Here is a 5,439-nt window from a genome sequence, read left to right as displayed (position 1 = left end):
AGGAGATATACATATCTGTATTGCCTAGCTTGCCTTCCATGCCAAGTAGAGTCCCATCCGGACACGGGACGAAGTCTTCAATCTTGTATCTTCATAGTCCAACAGTCCGGCCAAAGGATATAATCCGGCTGTCCGGAGACCCCCTAATCCAGGACTCCCTCATCCAAGCTATTATATTATCTGTTTTGGATGTTTAACGGGCTTTAATATAACTTTATATATTATTTTTGGGACTAACCTACTAACCAAAGGCCTAGTGCAAATTGCTGTTTTTTTGCCTATTTCAGTGTTTCGTAGAAAAGGAATACCAAACGGAATGAAACCTTCGGGAGAGTTATTTTTGGAACAAACGTGATCCAGGAGACTTTGGGTGGACGTCAAGAAAGAAGCGAGGAGGCCACACAAGGCAGGAGGGCACGCCCCAGGGGGGTGGGCGCGCCCCCACCCTCGTGGGCCCCTCGCAGCTTCACTGACCTACTTCTTCCTCCTATATATACCCATATACCCCGAAAACATCCAAGAGCACCACGAAACCCTATTTTCACCACCGCAACCTTCTGTACCCGTGAGATCCCATCTTGGGCCCTTTTCCGGCGCTCCGTCGGAGGGGGAATCGATCACGGAGGGCTTCTACATCAACACCATAGCCTCTCCGATGATGTGTGAGTAGTTTACCACAGACCTTCGGGTCCATAGTTATTAGCTAGATGGCTTCTTCTCTCTCCTTGGATCTCAATACAAAGTTCTCGATTCTCTTGGAGATCTGTTTGATGTAATTCTTTTTGTGGTGTGTTTGTCGAGATCCGATGAATTGTGGGTTTATGATCAAGATTATCTATGAACAATATTTGATTCTTCTCTGAATTCTTTTATGCATGGTTTAATATCTTTGCAAGTCTCTTTGAATTATCAGTTTGGTTTGTCCTACTAGATTGATCTTTCTTGCAATGGGAGAAGTGCTTAGCTTTGGGTTCAATCTTGCGGTGTCCTTTCCCGGTGACAGCAGGGGCAGCAAGGCACGTATTGTATTGTTGCCATCGAGGATAAAAAGATGGGGTTTATATCATATTGCTTGAGTTTATCCCTCTACATCATGTCATCTTGCCTAATGCGTTACTCTGTTCTTATGAACTTTATACTTTAGATGCATGCTGGATAGCGGTCGATGTGTGGAGTAAGAGTAGTAGATGCAGAATCGTTTTGGTCTACTTGTCTCGGATGTGATGCCTATATACATGATCATGCCTAGATATTATCATAAATATGCGCTTTTCTATCAATTGCTCGACAGTAATTTGTTCACCCACCATAGAATTTGCTATCTTGAGAGAAGCCTCTAGTGAAACCTATGGCCCCCGAGTCTATCTTCCATCATATTATTTTCATATCAACTTGCTATTTCTATCATAGTTTATTTTGCTATCTTTATTTTCCAATCTATACCATAAAAAATACCAAAAATATTTATCTTATTATCTCTATCAGATCTCACTTCCGCAAATGACCGTGAAGGGATTGGCAACCCCTTTATCGCGTTGGTTACGAGGTTCTTGTTTGTTTGTGCAGGTATTAGGCGACTTGCGTGTTACCTCCTACTGGATTGATACCTTGGTTCTCAAAAACTAAGGGAATTACTTACGCTACTTTGCTGCATCACCCTTTCCTCTTCAAGGGAAAACCAACGCATGCTCAAGAGGTAGCATGCTTTTATAAAGTTATAAAACAAAAAATATAGAGGGGAATCTAAAAACTTTTTCAAAAAGAAAAGTGATTGGAAGGTTATGGCATTGGAGAAGTGAGGGTCGACCTTGAACACTTGTGTTCATGCTCATGGAAACAATATAGATTTTTTCATGGAAGATTCTCACAAAAATAATTACCCCCTGTACAAATTCATTGTATTATAAAAATAATGTGCCAAGATTTGCCTTTACGATGTTGAATTGCTTGTTTGGTATGTGAAGTGCAAAAACAGAAACTTTGGTTGTAGGCGTGAATTTACAATTTTTTTTCTGGAATGTCAAAAGTTTCTGAAATTTTTACACGGTACTTCTATGCAAATTGTTTATTTTGTCCTAATTTTTCAGAATTATTTGAGTTACAGTAGTATATGCACCATCTGGATCTTTACAGATTGTCTTGTTTTCATAGATTGTTGTTATGGTTTTGTTATTTGCTGATGTTTGAAATCTCGTTGAGCCCCATTGACTTGGGAGCCATAGAATTGTAATAGAATAAATTGGGTAATGTTTGATTGTAATTATACAATAATTTTATAGCAAGACATGATGGGATTTGATGTTATATGTACTAACCCCTCTAATAAAAAGTTCGGTTGAGTTTTGTGCGGATGAAGTTGCTACCTCTTGAGCATGTGTTGGTTTTCCCTTGAAGACGAAAGGGTGATGCAGCAAAGCAGCATAAGTATTTCCCTCAGTTTTTTAGAACCAAGGCATCAATCCAGTAGGAGACCACGCGCGAGTCACCTCGTACCTACACAAACAAATAAGTACCTCGCAACCAACGCGATAAAAGGGTTGTCAATCCCTTCTCGGCCACTTGCAAGAGTGAGATCTGATAGAGATAATATTAATAATATAAATATTTTTGGTATTTTTATGATATAGATTGAAAGTAAATATTGCAAAATAAAATAGATTGGAAACTTGTATGATGGAGAATAGACCTGGGGGCCATAGGTTTCACCAGTGGTTTCTCTCAAGATAGCATAAGTATTACGGTGGGTGAACAAATTACTGTTGAGTAATTGATAGAAAAGCGAATAATTATGAGAATATCTAGGTATGATCATGTATATAGGCATCACGTCTGTGACAAGTAGACCGACTCCTGCCTACATCTACTACTATTACTCCACACATCGACCGCTATCCAGCATGCATCTAGAGTATTAAGTTCATAACAACAGAGTAACACTTTAAGAAAGATGACATGATGTAGAGGGATAAACTCATGCAATATGATATAAACCCCATCTTTTTATCATCGATGTCAACAATACAATACGTGTCGTTTCCCTTTCTGTCACTGGGATCGAGCACCGCAAGATTGAACCCAAAGCTAAGCACTTCTCCCATTGCAAGAAAGATCAATCTAGTAGGCCAAACCAAACTGATAATTCGAAGAGACTTTCAAAGATAACCAAACATACATAAAAGAATTGAGAAGATTCAAATATTGCTCATAGATAATCTTGATCATAAATCCACAATTCATCAGATCTCGACAAACACACCGCAAAATAAGATTACATCGAATAGATCTCCAAGAGAATCAAGGAGAACTTTGTATTGAGATCCAAAAAGAGAGAAGAAGCCATCTAGCTAATAACTATGGACCCGAAGGTCTTAGGTAAACTACTCACACATCATCGGAGGGGCTATGGTGTTGATGTAGAAGCCCTCCATGATCAATGCCCCCTCCGGCGGAGCGCCGGAAAAGGCCCCAAGATGGGATCTCACGGGTACAGAAGGTTGCGGCGGTGGGATTAGGTTGTCGAGGTGCTCTCTGATGTTTTCAGGGTACGTAGGTATATATAGGAGGAAGAAGTAGGTCCATGGAGCCATGAGGGGCCCACGAGAGTGGAGGGCGCATCCCCTGCCTCGTGGGCTCCCCATTGATTGCTTGGCGTCCACTCCAAGTCCTCTGGATCATGTTTGTTCCAAAAATCACGCGCCCGAGGGTTTCATTCCGTTTGGACTCCGTTTGATATTCTTTTTTTGCGAAACACTGAAATAGGGAAAAGAACATCAATTTGGGTTGGGCCTCCGGTTAATAGGTTAGACCCAAAAATAATATAAAAGTGTATAGATAAGCCCATTAAACATCCAAAACAGAATATATAATAGCATGGAACAATCAAAAATTATAGATACGTTGGAGGCGTATCAAGCATCCCCAAGCTTAATTCATGCTCGTCCTCGAGTAGGTAAATGATAAAAACAGAATTTTTGATGTGAATGTTTCCTAACATATTTTTCAATGTAATTTTTGTTTATTGTGGCATGAATGTTCAGATCCGAAAGATTCAAGATAAAAGTTTAATATTGACATAAAAATAATAATACTTCAAGCATACTAACTAAGCAATCATGTCTTCTCAAAATAACATGGCCAAAGAAAGTTATCCCTACAAAATCATATAGTCTGGCTATGCTCCATCTTCATCACACAAAATATTAAATCATGCACAACCCTGATGACAAGCCAAGCAATTGTTTCATACTTTTTATGTTCTCAAACTTTTCCAGCTTTCACGCAATACATGAGCGTGAGCCATGGACATAACACTATAGGTGGAATAGAATGGTGGTTGTGGAGAAGACAAAAAGGAGAAGATAGTCTCACATCAACTAGGCGTATCAACGGGCTATGGAGATGCCCATCAATAGATATCAATGTGAGTGAGTAGGGATTGCCATGCAACGGATGCACTAGAGCTATAAGTGTATGAAAGCTCAACAAAAGAAACTAAGTGGGTGTGCATCCAACTTGCTTGCTCACGAAGACCTAGGGAAATTTGAGGAAGCCCATCATTGGAATATACAAGCCAAGTTCTATAATGTAAAATTCCCACTAGTTTATGGAAGTGACAACATAGGAGACTCTCTATCATGAAGATCATGGTGCTACTTTGAAGCACAAGTGTGGAAAAAGGATAGTAACATTGCCCCTTCTCTCTTTTTCTCTCATTTATTTATTTGGGCATTCTTTCTTTTTTTATTTTGGCCTCTTTTCTCTTTTTTTCGTCCGGATTCTCATCCCGACTTGTGGGGGAATCATAGTCTCCATCATCCTTTCCTCACTGGGACAATGCTCTAATAATGATGATCATCACACTTCTTTTTACTTACAACTCAAGAATTACAACTCAATACTTAGAACAAAATATGACTCTATGTGAATGCCTCCGACGGTGTACCGGGATATGCAATGAATCAAGAGTGACATGTATGAAAAATATATGAAAGGTGGCTTTGCCACAAATACAATGTCAACTACATGATCATGCATGGCAATATGACAATGATGAAGCGTGTCATAACAAACGGAATGGTGGAAAGTTGCATGGCAATATATCTCGGAATGGCTATGGAAATGCCATAATAGGTAGGTATGGTGGCTGTTTTGAGGAAGGTATATGGTGGGTGTATGATACCGGCGAAAAGTGCGTGGTAATAGAGAGGCTAGAAAATGTGGAAGGGTGAGGGTGCGTATAATCCATGGACTCAACATTAGTCATAAAGAACTCACATACTTATTGCAAAAATCTATTAGTTATCGAAACAAAGTACTGCGCGCATGCTCCTAGGGCGGTAGATTGGTAGGAAAATACCATCGCTCGTCCCCGACCGCCACTCATAAGGAAGGCAATCAATAAATAAATCATGCTCTGACTTCATCACATAACGGTTCACC

Source organism: Triticum dicoccoides, chromosome 2A, assembly GCF_002162155.2.
Source record: "Triticum dicoccoides isolate Atlit2015 ecotype Zavitan chromosome 2A, WEW_v2.0, whole genome shotgun sequence".
Classification (NCBI taxonomy): Eukaryota; Viridiplantae; Streptophyta; class Magnoliopsida; order Poales; family Poaceae; genus Triticum; species Triticum dicoccoides.
Note: the sequence above shows the minus strand (reverse complement) of the source record.